The sequence below is a fragment of the Pelophylax lessonae genome (assembly GCF_965119305.1).
Source record: "Pelophylax lessonae genome assembly, chromosome: 3".
In the NCBI taxonomy this organism is placed as follows: domain Eukaryota; kingdom Metazoa; phylum Chordata; class Amphibia; order Anura; family Ranidae; genus Pelophylax; species Pelophylax lessonae.
This window is the reverse complement of record NC_138770.1, coordinates 638,089,158-638,114,090: the sequence shown is the minus strand read 5'-3', so window position 1 is coordinate 638,114,090 and position 24,933 is coordinate 638,089,158. Positions and strand designations below refer to the sequence as shown.

At 45.4% G+C, this 24,933-nt stretch overlaps 1 protein-coding gene across 3 annotated transcripts in view; it reads right to left on the bottom strand.

The window, feature by feature from the left end:
- Positions 1-23,975, bottom strand: part of PPM1B (protein phosphatase, Mg2+/Mn2+ dependent 1B) — a 72,670-nt gene extending 48,695 nt beyond the window's left edge. For 2 of the 3 annotated variants that reach the window (XM_082252002.1, XM_082252003.1), the window contains exon 1: positions 23,768-23,973. The gene's annotated coding sequence lies outside the window, so the exon portion shown is untranslated. Of the gene's footprint in view, positions 1-23,767 lie in introns of all 3 variants that reach the window. The other variant, XM_082252001.1, reaches the window with a different exon arrangement.
- Positions 23,976-24,933: the final 958 nt, after the last annotated feature.

Here is a 24,933-nt window from a genome sequence, read left to right as displayed (position 1 = left end):
TTACCTGGGGCCATTCACTTTAGGGAATTTCAACCACGATTGCCTAGTGCAAGTACGCCCCAACATGATTTTCTCAAGAATTGTTAACTGTGTACTTGCTGGGAAATTACACATTTCTGCTATATATAAAAAAAATGCGAGGTGATACTTGCGAAACTTTACAGAAAAAAATTGGAGGCGATCAGACTGGATTAACCAGGGTGATTGTCTACACAGACACCACAAACTCCAGTTGTGCCATGTCTCCATGAGAGTGATGAGGGATGTTTAGCAATATATAAAACATGTAACAACTATTACAGCATGTACATACACAACATCTGCATACATTACCAAGTAGTATGTTGGGTAATTTACCTTCTGCGCAAGAAAAAAAAAAAGTTTCAATTGAAGCTAGTCATTAAAAAAGCAGAAGTCAATCTTGTGATCTGATTAAATAAGAGCTCCTCTGCCATTTGTACAGCACAAAATAGCTGGGAAAAGTCCTAGTCCATGTGCAGATGACTTATGGCAGGCAAGAGAAAAATTAAAATGGAAAAATTAAATAGAAGAGAGCAATTGTATGACAACCCTAAAGGCTGGAGCAATTTTTAGTTTTCAGTGAGGAGATTAAAGTTTGGAAAATTTAGGCTCAACTGCTCATTGATGCTCATCGTCCACTTGTAAGGACCCCTCTCTGTCCTGTAAAAATTGTCTGGAGACAAAACCGAGCAAGAAGAAGTGAAGGAAAAAAATAATTCGATGGGGACAACTGTTCTAACAGCAAATTGTGGTATTCCCCTCATTTTGGGAAGAGGTCTCATTTTCTGTCTTGAGGACAGAGCAGCAAATAAGGGCACACAGCAAAAAATTTACTAGTAATGGTGTTTTTAACACTAAATAAAATGAAAAATTTGGAAGGAGATTCTCTGACCCAGTACAAAAATCAGAACATCAAAAGTTGAGACTATTGTATATAACCTGGAACAAGCTACCAGACAGTAAAATATTGAAGACCGAGCAAGGCAACTAGTAGCCTTCTTACTTTCAATGTGCGTATTTAAAATTTTTATTTTCATGGGATGAATTCCAAAATGCTTGCTGTAGGTTTTACTTTATGCGCATTAGGGGCTAAACTTGCTGTGCATACTTGACATGTACTGATTACCATCTTCGTGGTAGAGACCCAAGAGTCAAACCCACATTGTTAAAGTACATGCAGTTCATACATGCAGTTCATATTCGGTCAATATGGAGATTCGTGTTCTGTATGCAGCAATAAACCTGCTTGATCCTGCTGTGCACTGTCTCTCCCTTCTTGTCTATGTCCCCGCTGCAGCCAGAAATTCTGTAGACCATCCACTGACACATCTGAGCATGCTCCTGTTTCAGTTCCCCCTTATCTGTGCAGTCATTATATAGTAACATGTGAGCGGCTTATAAAGCGCATCCGAAAGTATTCACAGCACTTCACTTTTTCCACATTTTGTTACAGCCTCATTCCTAAATGGATTCAATTTCATTATTTTCCTCATAATTTGAAACAAATACCCCATAACATGAAAAAGGTTGGTTTGCGATATTTCCAAAACTAAAAATAAAGAAGTCCCATGCACGTAAGTATTCACATCCTTTGGTCAATACTTTGTTGAAGCACCTTTGGCAGTTACAGCCTTAAGTCTTTGAGTGAGTATGATGCTACAAAGCTTGGCAAATCTATTTTTGGGCAGTTCCCACATTCTTCTTAGCAGGACCTCTATAGTTCCATTGGGTTGGAGGGGAGCATCGGTGCACAGCCATTTTAGTATCTCTCCAGAGATGTTCAAAACGGGTTCCAGTCTGGGCTCTGGCTGGGACACTGAAGGAAATTCAGAGTTGTCCTGTAGCCTCACCTTTGTTATCTTGGCTGTGTGCTTAGGGTCGTTGTCCTGTTGGAAAATGATCCAGTCAGGCCAAAAAGTTCAAATCTGTTGCACCAGACCAGAGAATTTGGTTTCTCGTAGTCTTGAGTCCTTCAGGGGCCTTTGGGCAAACTCCAGGCGGGCTGTCATGTGCCTTTTACTGGAGTGGCGGCTTCCGTCTGGCCACACTACCATACAGGCCTGATTGGTGGAGTACTGCAGAGATGGTTTTTCTGGAAGGTTCTCCTCTCTCCACAGAGAAACGCTGGAGCTCTGTCAGAATTGCCATCAGGTCCTTGGTCACCTCCCTAAGGCCCTGCTCCCCAATTGCGCAGTTTGGCCTGACAGCCCGCTCTAGGAAAAGTCCTGGTGGTTCCAAACTTCTTCCATTTATGGATGGTGGAGGCCACTGTGCTCATTGGGACCTTCAATGCTGCAGAAAATTGTTTTGTACCCTTCCCCAGATCTGTGCCATGATACATGCCTTTCTGAGGTCCAAGGTCTACAGACAATTCCTTGGAGTTCATGGCTTGGTTTGTGCTCAGACGGTTAACTGTGGGACTTGAAATAGACCGGCATGCGCCTTTCTAAATCATGTCCAAATAACTGAATTTACCACAGGTGGACTCCAAGTTGTAGGAGCATCAAGGAGTGTCATAGCAAAGACTGAATACTTCTGTACAAGGGATTTTTCCTTTATTTAAAAAAAAAAAAAGTCTGCAAAGATTTCAAACAAGCAGATACCCAATCTTGACAGGTATGCACTCCCAAATCCGGTCAAATTGCCGCCGTGTTGCCCCCCATGCCCTCTTGATACACGTCACCGGTCTCAGAAGACTGCGGGATCATTCAAAAGGAGCCACAATCAGCAGCTCGGTTAAGATGCAGATGCCTGGACCTGAGCACCGGCAAATGGTCAGGTGGAGGACATCACAGGATCCTGGAAGAGGTGTTTTTTTTTTTTTTTTTTTTACAGTAGTTGTAGCTGCTGACTTCATAACATTTTTGTTTAAAGGGTGAAGATCTTTAGCCACTTCAATACTAGGCACTTTCACCTTCTTCCTGGAAGAAACTACAAAAAACTAGCCAAACGAAAATGGGATTTTGGACTTGATATTCTTAACCATTGGGTTCTACTGCCCCCTACAGGAGGACACAAGGCAGGAAAGTCTGGCTACGCCTTTGGGCAGTCCAATGGGGTATACTCCCTCTCTCGGCTATAGGTACTCAGTTTAGTTGCAAGCAATGTCAGAAAATACAACTCCAGATGGGTGGGTGCTGGGTTAGTCAATGATCAGAGAAATGAATTGTATAGCAAGTTAAAAATCCCATTCGCTTTCGTTCATTGACAGACACCTCCTGATCTTCATAACCATGATTGGGATGTCCCAAGGCAGTGTTAAACACAATAGGGGCGGGAACTGCAAAAAAATTTCCAAGGCTAAAAACAGGCAACAGGGGTTCAATCAAAACTGGAGACTTGAGAAAAAAAAAAAAAAAAAAAAAAGAAAAAAAAAAAGAAAAAAAAAAAAAAATTATATTAACATACATGCTCAAAGAGGACGCAGTCTGCAAAATCCTGCGGCCAAAAAGGAGGCACCCGCCGACAACACATCCACTTTCACAAAGTTTCATAAAGTGTGCACCGACGACAAGGCCTGCAAACCTGCGTCACTGACGTATGATGGAAGGCCCAGGAGGCACTGAGCGCCCAAGTAGAGTGCTCCTTAATAGGGAAAGGAGAAACCTGAACCCTGATGGAATAGGTCTGAATCACCATCTGTCTGTTCCATCTGGGAATGGTCGCAGAGGAAGCGAACAACCACATCCGAGACCCATCCGTATGCACAAATAGCGAGTTGGACTTCCTAAAATACTCCACAACTGCCAGAAGGTACACCCCCTAATTGCACGAACCACAGCCAAGGCTTGCAAGGCATTTTCCTTAAGATGTTTTGGCCTGCGACACAGGGAAGGCAACACAATGTCTTCATTCAAATGGAAATCGGAGACAACCTTTGGAAGGAATGACAGACAGGGTCAAAGAACCACCAAGTTAGTTGACAGGATAACGCCCCCAGTCAAACACAAGGTCTTCATTCCCACCTTCTGAGACTGCTTAAACAAGGGAATCTCCCGAAGAATATCAAAGTTAGGCTTTGGGAGGACCGAAAGCACCAAAAATTGAGATCAAGGTGGCAACATAGACCGCACTGAAGGAACCAAAATGGCGAGCACCCTAAAGACAGGTACGCACCAGGTGATTGTGTGCCAAGGGTCATTGAAAGACCTCCAAAGCCAACACCTGGCCTTTTGATGGTTCTGCAGACCAGCATTTGAGCCAAAAGAAATGCCGCCGAAGGACCACTGTTGAAACAGAGCTGGTCCATGAAGGTCGGGGATACTTCAACTGGAATCACGGTTGCCTTGTTCAATCTGGAAACTGTCAATCTGGAAACTGGAGGGTCCAACACCTGTGGAACAGTCCACTTCTTAAGAAGGGACTTTATATAGGGGGGGGGTATCGCCTAACAAAGCGCTTTAGGGACCCCAAGGGGACACTTTAGTCTTCCTCACTCTTTAGTGACAATTCTGTCACAATAGGAGGGAAAAAAGGTTACACCTTTCACGCTCTGGATGGCTTGTGAGTGCCAAAGGGGACCTGTGCCTTCGTGGCTTCCCCCATCGCCTTTTTGTGCACAGTTGCAGAAGTGGAGGAGTCCTCCTGAGGATTCAGGGTGCATGGTTGCAGAGCCATGCAGGGTGACCCACTTCCGCGGCGGCCCGAATCAGATTCAGGATCTGATGGGATAGAGGCGGCCAGGGGAAGGGGGGGGTGGCCCTTTTTTTCCCAGTCCATCACCCAAAAGACCACTCCACCCAGGACACAAAGGACTCCAGGATTGCCGTGAGCGTCGATGGATGGTTGGGACGCCAAAGGGCCCCACGGCCTCAGAAGGACTATACACGAGTCATCAGAGGGACCCCACAAAAACACTACTAAAGGGACACCTCCACCGCTCTGACAGCACACCCAGTTGCCAGTCACAAAGCCCCAATAAATCCTAAGCAGTGGGGGCTGCAACTACGAGAACTGATCCATTTACTGCATATTGAAATATGTAGTATGGGTGCTAAATCAAAAACCCTCAACAGGAAGTTTTCAGGCACCTGGAGGTACATACACCATCATGCCCAGTATAGATTCACCTTAGGATACCCCAGGGTACATGTTTGAAGTCAACTATAAGCAGAAAACACGCTTTAGATGTAAGCCACAAGATTATGAAATTATAACAATGCTCTCAGATAGGCAAGCACAATAGAGAAAAAAAAAAAAAAAAAAAAAAAATCGCATGGAAATGAACTCTCCCAAAATTTTTGTTGTTGTTTCTTCAGCAAGGAATACAGCAATTGGTCGCCATGTACAAGTAGCACAGTTATTACTTTACCTAGAAGCAGCTATTCCACAAAATTCAGTGCAAGGGCATACTATAAAAATCCAACAGGTGACCAAAAAAAAAACGCTAACATATGGCCGGGATCCACCCAGGAGTCTGACAGGCAACTGGCTTAGCCTTTGAGCCATCTGCCGAATGTCCAAGCCAGCCATTCTCAACCCCTCACAGTGAGCACAGGGACAGAGCAGACAGCGGTGACAGATAGTCACCAGCTCTCTGCTCAGAAGCAGTAGGGAGAATTGAGCGATCAACAGTGTTTCATAGCTTTGTACTCATTCTTAGACAGCAGGGGGGATTAAAAACACAACCCATCTTTAAAAAAATTCAGCCTCTTTGAAGATATTGGTTACTTTTAAGTTATGTGGACTTACCTTGGGGGCATTTGAGGTAAAAATTTCTTACAAGAACTAGGCATAAACCTAGGTTCAAGTTTCCATTCTCCAACATTTTGGTAGGTCAGTGAAAAGAAAGGACATCTTCCTTTTCCTCCCTAGGCCTTCACACGTTTGGCGTTCCGCAAACAATGGCATGGCATCAATCTCTCCCCCCCCAAAAAAAAAAAAAAAAGAAGGAAATTCCACTTGTTTACATCCTCCACACACCCTCCCCCCCCTAACAAATTGTCACTTTTGGGGGGTAAGAAGAAGGTACCTGCTCTAACTTTCAGGCAGATTGCTGCTGCGATCTGAACAGATGTTCAGTCCCCCGCCTTACCCCCCAGCCTTCTGGGACACATCACAGGTCTTTAGTATTTCAAGTTTTACCATCCTCTGCACTAACTTCCTCTTCAACCACCTCAGATTCACTGACTCCCAATCTCTTCCTCCTCCTCGGAGTGAGATTGTTCAGGTGACTGGAGAGATGGAGCCCCAGGAGATGATTGGGAAGCCGTCCAAAAAGAATTTCAGAGCTCTGAAGCTGCGCTTTGCAAAACGTCATCAATTGCAGGAGGACCTGAAATTCTGGTCCACACTCTCTCATAGCTGGATACAATAGCTGCGGTGCAAATGACTTAGCTGCCAAAATCTTGCACTATTTTCACACGTTACCTACACCAATTCCCCTCACATATTCAGAAAGTTCCAAATTATAATCCTAAATATTTGTGGAGCTCAGGTGGCTCACGAGAATTAGGCTCTTTAAACTGGGAGGTCGAGGAGTTCCTCACCTCCCTTGATATTATCAAGCAGTCTGATTTAGCTCACCCAAATTTACTCCAACAGTTATAGACCTGAAGGGATCAAACTAATCTCAGGCTAGCACACGATCTCATAGTGAATACAGTAACCCCCACCATGCTATCTTTTCTCTCACCGTGCCCTATTCTGTCTGGATCGTGCAAAATATTTCCTTTAAAGTAGAAACATCTGTTACCCCACTTTTTCCAATAACCCCAGAATTTCCTCCCGGCTTACTACTGCACCGATGCTCTCGGTGGATAAACAGGGGACTGTACCATATAGTCCATTTTCTAGACCAGGGCTTCCCAAACTTTTTTGGGCCGAGACCCACTTCTGAACTGAATACAGTTATTTTTTTGGGACCCACTTGCTTGTAATTGAATATTGTAAAGCGCTACGGAATTTGTTGGCGCTATATAAATGCAAATAATAATAATGCATATTTTAAAGGGAGGGGGATGTTAAAATTAGAAATATCAATTTTTGAATATACTTAATATTTAAATAAATATAAGGCTATATAGCACTCACCCTCCTTCCTCTCCCAGCGGTCCATAGTGAAGGTGAAGCCCTTGTTTGCCCTCTCCAGGGCCCAGCACACCTCACCCAGAGTCTCCATGATGTGGAGCTCTATGCTGGTCTTGGTGTCCTGGCTCCTCTCCTTCAGATCCTCTACTGGGTTCACAGAAGCTGCCATGAACTCCTGACCCCACCAGGCCACCTGGTCCTCCTATGGCACCAAGGCTGCTGTCTGTCCGCTATAGCTGAGAGAATCCTGCCGCCAGTCTAGCCACCACCAGGACTGAGGAGCTGGCTCTGCACCCCATGAACATATCCTACATAACAGCCCACATACGTACTCACTGATGCAAGCATCCTCCTCGTGGGAAATGCAGACCAGCCTCCATAAACTGCATAGGCGGGGTCCTGTATCCATCGCGATTTGACTGTTCTGGCTCTCTGCAATTTGCGCAGGCTCTCACAGCACAATTTAAGCAGGCCCAGTGATTTCCAGCTCATCGCGACCCACTCAAATGCAGCTCGCGACCCACTTCTGTTCTAGACCATAAAAGGGAAGAAGTTCACTAGGATACTTTAAGCAGATGCTTGGGATGCCCCTTGAGGACTATGAACTAAAATGTATCCGAAAAATAGAATTCTAGGGGAGGGCATGTCAAACTTTTTTCTGCTCTACCAGCAGTTGGAGGTCAATGGAGAGAGGATTCCACCCGAGAACTGGTCCAGCTGGATGGCTAGAATACACTCTGGTATACTCAATATGACCCTGGACTAAGGTACTACCTTGATGGTATCTTGCACCCTGCAGAATAGCTATGGATCTTAGCACTGTCCCCCCCCCTCCATGCTTTAGGACTGTAGTCAGGATGGCACTATGTTTCAAGCCCCATGGTTAAGACTTTTCTGCACCGGGGTTTTTATTTTGAGCCATACAGTTATGAAAGCGGAAGTTACTAAACCCGCTAAAATTGCACTTCTGAACTTCAAAAAGTTAGTTCTAGGCTACACCCTTTCGCTCTCTTATTCAATAGGATGCAGTCACTGTTCCGTTGTCAGTTTTACACCAAGTTTTTGGTTTTTCCTTCAGTTTGTTTGAGAAAGGTGGAGCTGTCAGGGCCTTCCACAGCTGGAAGTGCTGCAGATGTAAAAGTGTAAAATTGCGTACATTTGCATATACAGATATATTTCTACTAAAATTTGTGACCAGGGACAGTCCTAAAAATTTGAGTCCGGCCTCCTATTTTCAGATCTGTTCAAAATATACCAAATACCCTCTTATTTACTAAACTCACCCCACCTCCAAAAACGCAAAGCTACTACAGCTCTGTGGTACTTTAGGGTTGCACTGATACAGATACTGGTATTGGTGCTGATACTAAGGATTTCAGTACTCGTGCAAAACACTAATACCTTCAGATTCGTTTTTTTCAGCTGTCAATAGAGGAATGTAACAAAAGAATGCTGGTAATTATTAGTTGTTAAGGAGCAGAGCCGCTGCGTCCTTAACTGATGTTTCAGCCGTCTCCTTCTCCCCTCCTGCCTGCTGTCACTTCCACCCTTTGCCTCCTTTACCTCCCGCCAACTTTGCCGGGTGCATTCACCTGCTCCTCCTGTCACGGCTTGCTGGTTGTCAGCAGCGGCTGTGGGCGGCTCTCATCTAGCCGCTCTCAAGTTTTTACCCAGCTGTTACATCTGCTCCCTTTCTCCATGGCTAGGAGCTTGTTGCTAAGCCATGCATTGGATATCCTATCCACAGATTGGAGCATATGAGTGGACAATCTAATTCCACTTGACAAGGTGAACCACTTTTATGTCCAGTGGGAACTTTGTTTTCTCCTTTGCCCAGTGTTTCCAAGGTTTTTATGATCCACACACAGTATTTTGGGATTTTATGCAGAGACTGTATTATCTCAAGTCAAGATGTCTGTACTTAAAGGATTGCACTTCAAGGACTGGTTGTTAGGATATTTGCGATTATTAATTCACTAAATAAATGTTGTCGTACTCCCTCTCCCCAGTCTTCCTAGGCAATAGGTATATCACCAAGAAAAAAAAAAAAAAAAAAAATGGTGCATTCCTAGTACTTTAATATGCACTATAGTAAGAATTTGGAATGCCATATAGTATTTTAATTCTGCTTCAGTAATCATATGTTTAAGCTCAGATGTTAACCCTAGCAACGCAGCATTTAAACATGTAGAATCCAGCACAAGTGCATCCTGAAGTCTGTGCCCCCCATTCTTTGAATTTGCTCTTTTGTGAGGCTCCACATGGTGTAGAAATGGCTTGCCATCATCGCGCAGCAAATAAATGTGCTGGGCGATTCCCATAAAGATGCAAAGCAGTAAATGCACATAAAAAAGGACAAAACCAGTGGCAGAACATAGGACTACTTTTCTTACAAAGAGGATTTAATTAGGTGAAGGCTCTGGTCAAACTGACCTTTTTATGCTTTTTGGGCTAAAATCTAAATGTCTTGGTTTACACAAAACTATGGATGGACTTCCAAGTGAACATGCCTGCCATTGGGATTTGCCCAGCACCATTACAAGGGGCAAGTTGTAATAAAAAGTTACCGTTAAGCTCCTCCATACTTCCAAGAGTAGGTCCAGGCTCCTTCAGAAAAAAACTGAAGTCAGCAGCAACAAATAGCAATAAGTAGCGGTTGAATTAGGGCACCTGCCTGTCCAGAAATCCAGTGGTGTCACTGTAGCCAATTTTTAAATTGGCTATCAGGTGCTGGCACCACCATCTGGACGAAGGGAAACCGGCCGTAAAGCCTTGTGGCTTTAAGGCTGGTTTTCTAATGCTCATGTGCGAAGTGTGCTGCACTTGGTGAATAGAAGGGGGCCAAACTTACAGCCGTTTGCCACGGTGAAATGAGCCTGAAGTGGGAGCAGGTACCTGTCAAAAGAGAAAGGGTGGGGATGCTCTGCTTTAAATAAAGGCAACTTGATTTCTTCCAGGTAGCAAGTACCAGTTTTGTTGTGCATGGACTAAAACATAGGTGTACTTTAAAGTACAACACAAGGTATCAAAAGACCCCCCTTCCCCCCTCAGCCCTGGTCAATGTGCAATGGTTCTTTTCCTAGAATACCTAAAATATTCAATAGAAACTGAGGTCACATGACCATCTCAAAAATTTATTAGGAAGGTTAGTCTCACTGACTCTTGGGTGGGGAGTAGCAGGATTCACTTATTCCTAATTTCACATGCACAGCCACCCAGAAAGAATGCATGCCAATAAGAATTACAGCATCCTAGCTGGTATGGGAGGGTGGAGGCATTTGCAGGCGAAGCAAGAGGCAGATTATCTGTACGAGTTGACACCCCTTACTTCAATACTGCAATACAGTAATTCAAACAAACAAATGTGGCATGTCACCCCAGTCTGCATGGTGCTGGGCTTTACTCAGCTGGAAGAGGAGGCCATTCAGAGAACAGCCTTTTTTTCCAAGCTCACCACTGTAAGGTCATAACTGAAGGGGAGAAAATATCAAGTTGGCGCAAACTAACCATTTTCATTGAATTAACTTCAAACACTTCACGTGCTTTTAAATATACTATAGTATTAGCTATAGTATGCATTAGGCAGCAGTAGAAGCAACTTCCCCTTCACGGCTGGAACCAAATAGATCCAGCCTCAGTGCTCATCTACCTTTTAGGAAAAACATTGAATTTAAATCAGTGAATACAAGGCTTACGCCGATTGGCTGAGGAGTACATTGTGAAGTCATCTGCTCAGCCCTGCCCCCTCTTCACTGGCTGTGATTGACTGCCAATGGCTCCTGCTGCTGTGGTTCAGCCAGAGAGGAAGAGACCAGGGAGAGCCGCTGCTCTCATGGGCATCACTGGATTGAGATGGGGGCTCAGGTTAAGTATTTAGGACGGCTGGGGATGCTGCACACTGAAGGTTTTTTGCCTTCATGCATAGAATGTGTGAAGAAAAAAAAAAAAAAAAAAAAAAAACACACACACCCCCCTCCAGCCTTTACCACCACTTTAAATTGTTTTATTGCTGCCTGGAGTTAAAGGTCAAAGCGATAGGCAGTGTAGAAGCCAGAAGCTGTGCAGCTGGTTAGTCACCCATTTGCCAGCTCGTAGTCTACAGCAGCATGATTTTTAGGTTGACCTCTGCCTTTTCTCAGTACTTTTTCAGGCTACTCCCCACCTTATGCCTGCATCCCCTGGGATTCCCACATCCATCCCAAGGATGTACTCTACTGCACTTTGTCATCAGGGGGGGTCAGGCGTCTTTTCTGCAGCACACGTGTGCCCGGGGGGGGGTGTCAGTTGTCTTTACTGGTTCATGCAGCCAAGCCATCCCCCTAATAACACGTTTTAGCGCAAGCTCATTTTTAAAAAAGGAGCCGACTTTCTTCTGCAGTGCATGCCCATCTTCAGGGAGCCAGCTTACTGATTCTTTCAGCCAGCCCCCCAAATAATGCACTGTGATGCAAACACGTAGTTCGGGTGCTGGCTGTCTATTCTGCAGCATATGTATGTGTCTATGTGTCTAAGGTTGCTGGCAGTCTTAATGATGCTCGCCGCCAGCTACCTAAAAACACTGCGGAGCATACACATAAGTTAGGGACCTGGATGTCTCTTCTGCTGCACATGTGCATTTCAGGGGGGCAGCTGCCTGGTAATTCTGTGGATGGCATGAATGTCATTATGGGGCCAGTTGCAAGAACCCAGACAATACAAGCCTGCTCTGATATCAGAAAAGAGGATGAAGGTGCAGGACCTGGTGTGCAGCAGCGGAGAAGCAGATTCTTACAGAAAAACACTGAATTGCTGGGTGTGCAAGTATGTTTTTTGGGCTAACTCAGTGAACAGTTAATGGAAATGAAAAAAGTTACCCCCCGTCATTTTAAACACATTCCTGCAACCACTGATAAGTAAAGCATTTAATCAAAATGTAAAATCATATTTTCAGGTTTTATATTTCTAGCCTACACCCACTTGTGAGGATTATAACCGTAACCACTTGCAACAAGAACAATGGAGTATGGTAGGTCACCATTTGCATTTCCAAAATTTTTTTTAGAACAAACCTTCGGTGTACTCCCCACCTTTTTAAGCTATACTGCCTGGACCCTTAAGAGACGACACACCAAAAGCTTGCCTTGAAATTTTGGATGCTCAAAAAAAATAAGAAGACACTACAATTGTTTCTGTAGCTTACACCTACTAAAATGTGAACAGTCTTGACGTTAGTACACTTTGTGAAGTTAGTAAAAAAGTGCAGATCGCCACACATTTACTTCCTTGAATTCTGACACGTAGTCACTATGCCCTGTGAGTAGTCACTGCTGTGTCACATTTCACAGAGCCCGCCTACTGAACTGGAAGTGCAGAGAGGAGGAGCTTCAGAAGGCGGAGTCCGTACAGGAATCACTTCTTGTGGGCAGCAAGGTACAATGGGATATTTAGCCCTTAGAAATGGAGCAGCAGCAAAGCATGCAGGGAATCCAGCAAGTTGTGGAAAGATGTCCAGCAGGCAGCACTCAACGTGAAAGATTTTTCAAGCAAGCTTATTGGATTGTCCAATAAAGAACTTGTCTGATTTAGAACAGTGCTAAAAAAAAAAAAAAAAATCCCCCAAAAGTGTGGGCTGTCACACTAGAATTCCTTTAAAGTGACACTAGAATAAAAAAATGCTCTCTCCAAAATACTAATCTATACACGTTACTTAAGCGGAACTCCACCCAAAAATGGAAGCACCACTTTGCATCCTCTCATCTCTAATTATTGCCACTTTTTTGGGGGTGGACAGCGGGTACCTGGTTTTGACAGGTACCCACTCCCGGTCAGATCGCCATTTCCCTGTAATCCATTTTTCCATGTTAAAAAAAAAAACAAAACCCTTACCATGTTTTTCTGCCTCCGCAACATCCTGTGGACTGCATGTTAGCTGTGGTTATGTGCACACTACATATCCCATTGCCCATCCTGGGAGCGAGCAAGAGGGTGGCTACTCCCCCCCCCCCCCCCCCCCCGATAAAGTCTACTACTTCGAAACGTGCTGGATGGGGCTTATGGACGTGACCTCATTCACACTTCTGCTGGAGGGGACAAGATTGCTTGCCAACTTGACGCATGTAATGCATTATCACTTTACTCTCGACAGTACGCAGATTGGAGGTTTTAACCATATTACCCAACCTGAGCCTTTCCTTCCATTTCGGTTACATCAATGTTAGAAATTATGACCATTTTCCAGATGTGTGCACGTCAGTGCGGCCCAGATCAGAACTGCTTAACCCTATGTGCCGTTTGACCATTATACAGTGGTGATCTGAATCTGGTAAAAGGGGCGTCTTTACTGATCAAAGTTGGTTAGGAATGAATTGTGGGCCTATATTTTATTACATGGAGTGGACATTTTTCAGCACTTACCTGGAATGTTTTAGGTGCTCCCACTATGAAGACCCTATAAATTTACAGGAGTCAAGACTGCAGGTAATACAGGGTGCGGGGAAGTGGCGTTGCAGCTTACGCGTTTGAAAACGTGTAATGAATGTTTAATGGACGCATGAGTTGGTGCTAAGTGTTTAAACCACATCACTAGTATCAATTTCTTTTGGTCAAGTGATTTTTATGTACATTGATGAATATACACTGCTCAAAATAAAAGGAACACCATCAGTATAACATCAAGTCAATTAACCACTTAAGCCCCGGAAGATTTTACCCCCATTCCGACCAGGGGGTATTTTGCGATTCGGCACTGCGTGACTTTAACGGACAATTGCGCGGTCGTGCGACGCTGTACCTAAACGAATTTGGCGTCCTTTTTTTCCCACAAACAGAGCTTTCTTTTGGTGGTATTTGATCACCTGTGCGATTTTTTGATCATGCGCTATAAACAAAAAAAGCGTCAATTTTGCAAAAATAGCAATATTTTTCACATTTTTTTTTATATGAAATTCCCCCATAACATTTTCGGCCAATTAGTTTTATGCTACCTATGTTTGGTAAAAAAAAAAAAAAAAAAAAAAAAAAAATTCGCAAAAAGCGTATTTTGATTGGTTTGCGCAAAGGGAAAGATTTTTGTCATTTTTGTTGTTTTTTTTTTTAACGCGTAATGGCGGCGATCTGCGATTTTTTTTGCGGTACTGCGACATTTCGGCGGACAGATCGGACCCTTGACTGACATTTTTGACACTTTTGGGGTTACCAGTGACATTTCTACAGTAATCCGTGTTATATATATGCACTGTTACTGTAAAAATACACTGGTAGTGAAGGGGTTAACTTTATTTGGGAGGGAGGGGCTGTGTGTGTCCCTAGGGGCGTGCTTTCTACTGTGATTGGCTGTGGCTTGAGCTGTAAGGACACTGATCAACGGATCTACATAGTAGATCCATGTGATCAGTGTCTTTACAGCGAGGAGAATGACAGGTGGCTTGTTTACACAAGCTGCCTGACATTCTCCCTCTCCCCCGCCGAGTGGCCGGCGGACATCGTGTAGCAGAGGGGTTGTTAATGAGATGACCCCCCAAAACCAGAATGGTTTTACAGGTGGAGGCCAACTACATTTTTTTCCCGGTGATATCATTTGCTGCTCAGTGATTGCAGTACTCTAGCCTGCATCTCCCCAAGGTAATACCTAAAATCTGGCCTGTTAGTGGGCCATGTAGGCAAGGGTTGAGGAACACTGCTCTAGGAGAGCTGGACAGCGCCGTAGAACCCATCAGCAGGACTGGTATCTGCTGCTTCATGCAAAGGAGGAACAGGTTGAGCACTGCCAGAGCCCTACAAAAATGACCTCCAGGAGGCCGCTGGTGTGGATATCTGACCAAACAATCAGAAACAGACTTCATGAGGGTGGCCTGAGAGCCTGATGTCCTCTAGTGGGCCCTGTGCTCACTGCCCGCCACCGTATCGCTCGAATAGCATTTGCCATTGAACACCAGAATAGGCAGGTCCGCCACTGGCACCCTGTGCTTTTTACAGGTGAGAGCAGGTTCACCCTGAGCACATGTAACAGATGTGAAAGTCTGGAGAAGCCATGGAGAACATTATTCTGCCTGTAACATACTGGTCATGACTGGTTTGGTGGTGGGTCAGTGATGGTCTGGGGAGGCACCGACCTCTACAGGTTAGACAATGGCACCCCAACTGCCTTTAGGTATCAAGATAAGGTCCAGAAATATTTAGACAAAATAAGGTGGATAAAGTACCCAGACAAGATGGCATCCACTCACGCATCCTAAAAGAATTGAGCGCTGTAATTTCAAAGCCTTTATTTCCAATTTTTTGGTGACTCGTTAAAGACTGAATAGTACCAATAGATTGGTGTAGGGCCAATGTGGTGCCTATATTTAAAAAGGGATCAAAGTCTTCACCAAGTAACTATTGACAGGTTAGTTTTACTTCTATAGTTGGGAAGATACTGGAGAGTTTAAGACCAGAGGAGTTTTTGTTGGAAAAAAAAAAAAAAATTAAAGCATCAGACAGCATGGATTCAAGAAAGACAGAAGTTGGTAAACCGGATTTCTTTTTATGAGGTGGTAAGTAAAACCTTGGACAGAGGGGTGGTTGTGGATGTAGTATACTTGGATTTTGCAGTGTAAGAGTGTAAGAGGACTCCAGTGGCAACCTGTGAAGCTCTGGTGAACTAACTGCCCAAGAGGGTTAAGGCAGCACTGGAAAATAGTGGTGGCCACGCAAAATATTTACACTTTGGGCCCAAATTTGGACATTTTAACTTAGGGGTGTACTCACTTTTGTTACCAGCGGTTTAGACATTAATGGCTGTGTTTTGAGGGGACAGCAAATTTACACTGTTATACAAGCTGTACTATTTTACATTGTAGCAAAGTGTCATTTCTTCAGTCTTCACATGAAAGGATAAATTATTAAACAAAAGTGTGAGGGGTGTACTCTTGTGAGATACTGTAAGCACATACAAAATGTAAAAACCTGAAAATGTCAATTGTGACACACACAGGAATGAGAACAATTTTAGCATCAAACCTCCGCCGTAATGTTAAACCGATGACCTATAAGGGGCTTTTTTTTTTTTTCTCTTTTCAAACACTGCCTATGGAAAATATAGGATACTAAAGTTTGTCACCATTTCATGGGTGCATGCAAAATTTAAGGTTTCACATGTTGGGTATCTAAGTTTTAATATTTGCTCCAAAAATGTGGTAATTTATTGCATTTTTGTGCCCCCTAAAATTTACTTGTATTTACTAAAAATTGTGTTTCCTAGACCTCAGTGGTAATATCGTGCGACATAAAAAATTTGGTACCACCACCGTTTTATTCTCTAGGGTGTCAGCTTTCAGAAAATATTTAATGTTTGGGGGGGGGGGGGGTGTTAAGTAATATTCAGGCCTAAAGTTTTAAACGTGTGGAGAAAAGAGAAAGAAAATGTAATATATACACACACAAGTTACTCTTACCAGTAACATCTATTCCAGGAGTCTCAGGCAGCCACCTTGAGACCTTGGCTCCTCCCTTCACAGGAAACACCGCCTCATACAGATTTAAGCCCCCTGTTAGTCGATGCCCTTCAGTTCTCCAAGAGTACCTCAGGCCAGCTGGGGAGACGCAGACCTATCATACCAACCTCCATCTTCTGATCGTCTTATGTCCAGACCTTCTTTGGGTGGGTCAAGGTGCTGTCCTGAAAGACTCCTGGAAAATACGTTACCGGTAAGAGTAACCATTTTCCCCCTTATCCTTCAGGACAGCCACCTTTGAGAGGATAAGCGAGTACTTACCCCTAAGGGTGGGACCACCACTTGAAGGACTTTGTGCCCACAAGCCTGATCTTTAGCGGACAACAGGTCCAGCCTGTAGTGCTTGGTGAAGGTTGAAAAATTAGACCAGGTTGCTGCCCAACAGATCTGTAGGTATAAGGGAATGTGCCCCGATACCTACAGGGACCTCCTTACCGCTTCAAGCATAGGCCTGGCTAATGGCTAACCCAAGCCATTTGGCTAACCAACGTTTAGAGGCTTTAGAACAGGGATCCTCAAACTACGGCCCTCCAGCTGTTGCAGAACTACACCTCCCATGAGGCATTGTAAAACTCTGACATTCACAGACACTACTAGGCATGATGGGAATTGTAGTTCCCGAACAACTGGAGGGCCATAGTTTGAAGACCCCTGCTTTAGAACCTCTACTAGAGCCGGCAAATAGAACAAAGAAGGAATCAGACTTCCTAAATTTCTTTGTACGATCCATGAACTGAAGGACACAGCTCCTAACATCTAACTTGTGAAAACTACTCTCCTGTTCATTCATGGGATTCGAACAGGAAGTTGGTAAAACGATTTCTTGGTCTCTGTGAAAGTTCGAAACCACTTTTGGTAAGAAAGCCGGATCTGATCCAAACATAAGATCCGACAAAACTTGTACAAAAGAAACTAATAGAAAGCACTTCTAGTTCACTAATCCTTCTGGCAGTAGTGATCGCCACAAAAAAAAAAAAAAAAAAAACCCAAACCAGTCTTGAGGGTTAAATACTTCACCGCACAAGATTTAATAGGTTCAGACGGCTCTAAGAGCCTGTAGAACCAAAGATAGAGCCCATATAGGAAAAACTGGTCTCTGTCTGTTTAAGGCCTTGTCCAAACTATGGCCCTACAGCTGTTCAGGAACTACATTTCCCATCATGTGTAGTTTTGTCTGAATGTCAGATTTACAATGCCTCATTGGAATTGTAGTTTCTAAACAGCTGGAGGGCCATAGTTTGGACACCCCTGCGGCCTAAGCGGATCATTCAAGGGTTTTCAGCTAATACTACTAGAAAGACACTTCTTGCCTAAACTTGACTCTTTAGGGTGCTGACAACTAGCCCTTTATCTGCCCCACTTTGTAGAAATTCTACTAATGTCACTGGGCTACATACATCCAATGAGCTTCCCTGCACACCAGCTGTTAAAACGCTTCCAGGTCTTAAGATAAATGGCCAGTGTTTCCTTTTTCCTACTATTAAGCAGAGTCGCCACCAAGTGAACGAACCAAGAATGAAATAACCCTTTCTTACGATCCCCAGAATGAACTGATTGGAGGTGACTGCTTCCCACAGTGGAAGGAAGGTCCCCAGTCTTCCTTCCACCATGGGTTGGGTTTTCTTGGGCCATTCAGGAGGGGCAAAAAAAAAAAAAAAAGTCCCCCCCCCCCCCCCATTTGCCTCTCTGGACCCAAGATTTCTTCTGCCCCTTAGACCTCCTCGGGGCACAGAATTAGCTCTGAGGGCAAGACATTCTTGAAAAAGGTTCAATATGTCCATGCTTGCCAGGAAAGGATTTTCTCTTGTCCGGTGTAGGATAGTTTCCAAGCCAGGTCTGAACAGGTGGTCCCCTGTAAAGAGAATCACACAATTTAGCCTTAGACCCGCTATTGCCCTGCCAAGTCTAAGCCAAAGAGCCCTCCTTGCTGAAATGGCTAGGGCTGAAGATCTGGCGTACATGTGTACAGATTCGGCTATGCGTCTGCAATATAAGCCACATCCCATAGAAGTGTAAAGGAAAGACAGAATCGTCTCCTTCGAGGTGTCAGCCTCAATGTGCTGATCTGGGTTAGCCAGTACTCCAGATTGCAGGCAACTTCCGTTAGTCATGGCAGGTTTAAGATTCCCCAATGAGGAATCCCAGGTCTTTTTAAGGAGAGAAGCCATTTTATCCATGGGATCAGAAAGAGCCCATATCCTCAAAGGCTAGGTCTGTATGCCTTGAAACCTAAGAGAAGGCCGCATCCAATTCGGTGAGGTATTCCAAACTGACGCGTCCTCAGAAAAGGGAAATCTCCTTTTCAGGGCTCTGGAAAAGAAAGGCTTCTTCTCAGGATCTTGCCATTCCTTTTTGACGGCTTCCACCAGGACTTCATGTACCAGGAAGACCCTCCTTTTTTACTCTCCTAGGCCCTTGTACATTTGATTATGAAGAGAAGGTTTTCTTCTCCTCCTGGATCCCTAAGGTGGAATGGATAGCTCCCAAAAGATCATCCACCTCTTCAATTGTTCATTTATACCGGGAAGCTTTAGTGAACACACCATCCACCCCTTCTTTTGACTTCTCCTGGGAGCCTCAAGGTGTACTAGCACATTCTTCACCCTGTTTTTCAGCATCACCCGGTGTGCCTCCACTCGTTGTGGGTACCACCGGTTAGGGTGGAGCAATCTCCTGCTGTGCTGGCTGAGGAGGGGTTCTGGGGCTGAGGAGGGGTTCTGGGGCTGAGGAATTTGTAGATTTGAAATTAAATCCTTAAAAGGGACTAAAAAGTGCTGGAAAGCTCCTTGACCGATGCAGTTAGATCAGTACACTGCTCTGCTTAATGTTCCTTAACTAGGCTCTACACACTCTTTACAAGGCGCCTTGGTCCAGATAGAAGCCCTACATGATGGGCATCTTCTCTTGGAGTCATGTGCCAATTTGGATTGGCCTGGGGCCTTAACCACACTGACTAAGCACCCATACTACCCCGCCCCCCCCCCCCCAACACATTCAAGCACAGCATGTCCCATCAGGAGTGCGCTTGGGACCAACCACTACCAGTGTCCCAGATCTACTACCACAATCCCCACTACACTGTGGACCTAGTGGGTGATGTAAGGGACCACCACCCAAGGGTTCGCTCACCTTAGGATGGCAGGTGCTGGCTTCACTAGGAGCAGTCCCTGGGGCCTGTGCCTGTAGCTGCCAGGAGTAGTCTCAGCCTGTGCCTGTAGCTGTCCCCCAGCCCGCTCTCCATTAGCGCATCTTGAAACAGAAGTCACGGCAACGGTGGAAGTGCCCGCCTCCACCGGAAATGACGTCACCCATGATCCAGATCTCCATGCTGGCAGCAAGATATGGGAGGACCTACCGCACCACTCTCCAAGCGTTAAGAACGGACCCCCACAGCCTTGGATCCCCCCCAGAAGAAGCTGGGGTGACGGTATTTGGGCTTTTTTTTTTTTTTTTTTTTTTTTTTTTAAGGCAGCCAAAAAAGGTAAACCAGGGCCCCATCAACATTTTCAGCTGTCATTGGAGAGGCCTGAACCTGGCTGTTCAGCCCCTGGTTCCTGGCAATGTCTCCCCACCGGAGGAATCATCAGAACTGAAGGTGTTGGCTAACAGGGGGCTTAAATCTGTATGGATGTGGCAGTGTTTTCTGAGAAGAGAGGAGTCTCTTAACCACTTCAATACAGGGCACTTTCCTCCCTTCCTGCCCAGGCCAATTTTCCCCTTTTAGCGCTGTTGCATTTTGAATCACAATTGCGCGGTCATGCAACATTGTACCTACACCAAATTTATGTCATTTCCCCCACAAATAGAGCTTTCTTTTGGAGGTATTTGATCACCTCTGGGTTTTTTCTTTTGCGAAACAAATAAAAAAAACCAGAAAAGTTTGAAAAAAAAAAAAGTTTATGTTATACAATTTTGTAAATAAATACGTTTTTTCCTGCACTGATGAGCACTGATAGGCACTGATGAGGAGGCACTGATACGCGGCACTGATGTGGCACAGATATGCAGCATTGGTGGGCACTGCTAGGCGGCATTGATGGGTGGCACTGGTGGGCAATAATGAGCACTGGTGGGCGACACTGAAATCTGGCAATGATGGGCACTTGTTGGCAGCACTGATAGGGAGGGGACTGGCGGGCAGCACTGATGGGGAGCTCCCTGAGCCCTGATTGCCATCCCTGGTGGCCATAGTGGGCATCCCTGGGGTCATAGGTGGGCATCCCTGGGGGTTCTAGTGGCATCCCCCCCCCCCCCCCCCCGAGGGTCTGCACTGGTAATCGATCCGATTACCAGTGCCGACCCCCCGTGTCAGGGGAGCCGCCGATCGGCGCTCCTTTACTCGTGCCTGTCAGGCACGAACTAAGGAAAGCCGATCAACGGCTGTTCCTGTTTACTATGTGACCAGCTGTGATTGGACACAGCTGATCACATGGTAAAGAGCCTATGTCAGAGGCTCTTTACCGAGATCAGAGATGCAGGGTGTCAGGCTGACACCTCGCATCACCGATAGCCGCTCCCCCGGGGCGTCATATGGATAATAAACCGCATTCCCGCCGTCAATCTGTTATAGGGCGGGCGGGAAGTGGTTAAAGGTGGCTGCCCTGAAAGACAAGGGGGGGGCACACACAGCTCACACCTAGATTCAAAGCAAATTTGTCAAGCCCTGATGTAAAGTGTTACGTAAATTGACAGCACTATACAAGTACCTGTAATAAATAAATATGTAAAGGACGATTGCACCACACAAGGTATTACTGTTAACATCAGAGTGAGAATAATGATTCCAATATCCAAACCTCCCATGTAATTCTAAACTGTTAGCTTGTAAAGGCTTTTAAAGCAACGCCTATGGAGATTTTCAGGTACCGCAGTTTATCATCATTCCACGGGCGTATGGAATTAAGAGTGACATGTTTGGCATCCATTTACTTGGCATGCCATCTTATATTAAAAAAAGAGAAAAAAAAAAGGGGGGGGGAATAAAGATTATATTGCATTTGCAATAAATTGAATAACTTTTTTGTTAGAATCTGCTGTGCAAATATCAGGTAGCAAAAACAAAACATAAATAAGGGGGAGAATGAGAGATAATATATACGGGGTTCAAAGTACTTTTTATTTTTTTTTTAAATGTATACGAAATGTCAGAATTGACCCAGTTTAAGTGGTTGAAGCTGGACTCCATAAGCAAATATTGTCTAAAGGCTGGTTACCACAAAAAACACTCCAGATCCGTTTCAAATGAGTTTCTGCGTGCGCATTTTTGACATTTCCAGATGCTTTTTTTCAGTTTTCCTGTGGTTTTTATTTTTTTGTGTACTGGGGTCAAGTGAGTTTTTGATGCATTTCACCACATTCCAGTACAGTGCAGGCAAAATGCAACATGTTTTCTTGAAATGGAATGCGCTGGAATTGACTGCACTGGTATAAACAATGCCATTGGAAACCATATATCCTACTTTGCATGTGTTTCTGATGCATTTCCAGGTGCTTTTGGTCTTTACGGTTTTTAAACTGTACTGGGGTCTGGTGAGTTTTTTTTTTATGCATTTAACCGCATTCCAGTACAGTACAAGAAAAATACAGCAAGTTTGACTTTTGAAAGTTTTAAAACTAGAAGGCACTGGAACTGACTGCGCGGATATAAACTATGCCATTGAAAAGCACCTACTTTCTACGAGTTTTTAATGGAAAAAAAAAAAAAAAACAACGCACTGGATTACATGTGATGAAACCATTCATCAGGTGTATTCTTCCTTCTATCTTGGTGATTTGTATACTTTTTCCAGATCTGTGCAGTAATCCAGAGAGACTTTCCTTCTGTGCAGGAGCTTCCTGTAAGGCCCCCTTTCACACACGAGGTCCAAGGGCCCCTTTCACACGCGAGGCCCAAGGGCCCCTTTCACACGCGAGGCCCAAGGGCCCCTTTCACACGCGAGGCCCAAGGGCCCCTTTCACACGCGAGGCCCAAGGGCCCCTTTCACACGCGAGGCCCAAGGGCCCCTTTCACACGCGAGGCCCAAGGGCCCCTTTCACGCGAGGCACAAGGCCCCTTTCACACGGTCCGCATTCCATGGCGGACCGTGCTCTGTCAGCCGGCGGATGACAGCTCCATCTCTGCACTGTGTGCGGAGAGGGAGGTGTCAGAGCCCCGCTGCTCTCTATGGGGAATCGGATGAGAGTGGACCGCCTGTCCACTCTCATCCAATCCCCAGGATGGATGGAAGATAGGGTTTCCATCCATCCGGATTTCACAGACAGGATCGGATGCAGATGGCAGCGGACATGTCACCGCTGACATCCACTGCTCCATAGGGCTGAATGGGGCATCCGATCAGATAGGCCTAAAAAAAAAACTGACAGACGGATCTGATCGGAACGCCCGTGTGAAAGAGCCCTTACAGGAAGCATCATCCATTTAGAGAAAAAACAAAAAACAAACATTTATAGCAAAAATAATTTAAGCTTCATGCACACAAATGGCCATTTACATATTGTGCAGAAGAAAGCGAGAATGTTCTCACACATTTGCATGAAAAATCACGAAAGCAAATATACACAAAAATGCTCATAAATAGGCAAAAATACAAAAAACACATCTAAAAAAAAGTAGATGCTGAAACAGGAGTATCATGTGCAAGAGGCCTAATAAAGACCGCTCACTGCTCCTCACTCTCTCCTTGTGCAGGGGAACCGGCCAGGTCTCCACCCCCTCCTGTCATTTCCTGCAGGCAGATAGTAGGGGGTGGGGCCTGCCAGGCCCCTCCCACAGCTCTGCTCAGGCTATGTACAACACAGTGATGAGGTCACTGACATTTAGAAGATAATATCAGACATTTGGCACACTAAAGTGTCTTTTCAGCTATTGGGAAGAAAGTTTATACACCCAGAGTGCAGATTTAATATATAAATTAATATAATTTTTCTTTTTTTGCTCATCCCTCCTAAGTCAACATGCATGAAGCAGATACAAACCAATGGTCACAGATTTGTTATTGTTCATCAGATGAGTCCCCTGGAAAACAAGGACTGTGAAGTTAGTCAGTCTAACAAAGCCCCAGCCATTCATGATGAAATGTCAGCAGCCTGCCATGATGTCACCTCAGTGCACAGCCCTCCCTGGGGGGCCCCGGGGCCCATCACACGGTATGGAGCCGCATGTGACAGGCAGAGGAGGCCCGGCGTATGTGTGTGACCTCTCTGGTGTCACAGAAGGCGGCAGTTGGGAGGGTGGTGATGGCACTTACCTATCGGTACAACTTCTTACTGGGCCTCCTCCCTACACAGCTGGCCTCTCTGCTCGTCACACTACCGCTCGGGGAGGCGTAGAGCCGCAGGTTACAAGCGCCAGGCTGCCACTCTCCCCATCTCTTCCGGTCTCGGCGCTGGCTTCGGGTCGACGCTCGGTATTTAAGACTGCGCATGCGTCGGCGCCCGAGGGCAACTGCGCAAGCGCAGCAAGTGCCGCGCTGCACTCTGGGTTGGTTGGCAAAGCCGGGCCGTCGCGTAGACGCGCCGACGTCAAGCTGCGCGACTACTCTGACGAGCACCCAGGGCCCAATCAGTGGCGGCCGTGGAGGGAAAAAAGGGGCGGTACGTCGTGACGTCTAAAAAAGGCGTCGAGCGGAGAGAGGTCGTGCTGTGCTTGTCAACTTAGAAACTAGTAGGTTGAAGGTTGTACCTGTCCAATTGGAGACTGTAAATGAGAAGAGACTCACCGCTGCCGTTTTACTAGGGGACTAGAGCTAAGAATGCCGTCTTTTTCTTGATTGGCTAGCTGTTAAGATAAGCCGGCGCCTGATTGGCTGGCGCAGCTGTCAGAGCTGAAACAGGCCTTGTTTGACGTGAAGGGCGCCGAGGTCTTGCGTGTTTGCGGTTTTATTGGCTGAGGGGGCGTGATTGGCGTGGCGGGCGGCCAATGAGCGAAGGGAAAGGGTTTTAAGCGTGAAGTGCGAGTCCAGAAGCGTAGAGGGAATGTTGTTTTCCTCAATGCAAAACTGCTGAGGGGAGGGGGGAAGAGAGAGCGAGCCCCGGATGTAACATGAGATCATCGTCGGCCAATAAGCGGGCAGGGTGACGTCATCGCCCTTACCAAAACATCTTGTCCGATCTGGCTCTCATAACTGAAGAGGGGCGTGGTCAGGCAGAGGTTACAGGGGGAGATGTTTATCCAGGAGGGGGGGGAAGAGGCGTTACTATGGTGACAGTTCAGGTCCGCTGCTCTCAGTCTAGGCTCCATTCACAAAACTTTATTGGAAACCCAACCTGGACAACATTTAGTTTGCTAAAACCCAGTCCTAAAATAAAAGTTTCAAAAACACCTTATTATTTTAAATAAAATACTTGTTTTCACAATATTTTGTCTTTCTTCTGTCTCACAGCCCCTGGAGCTTCTTTGCAGCCACTTCCTAAG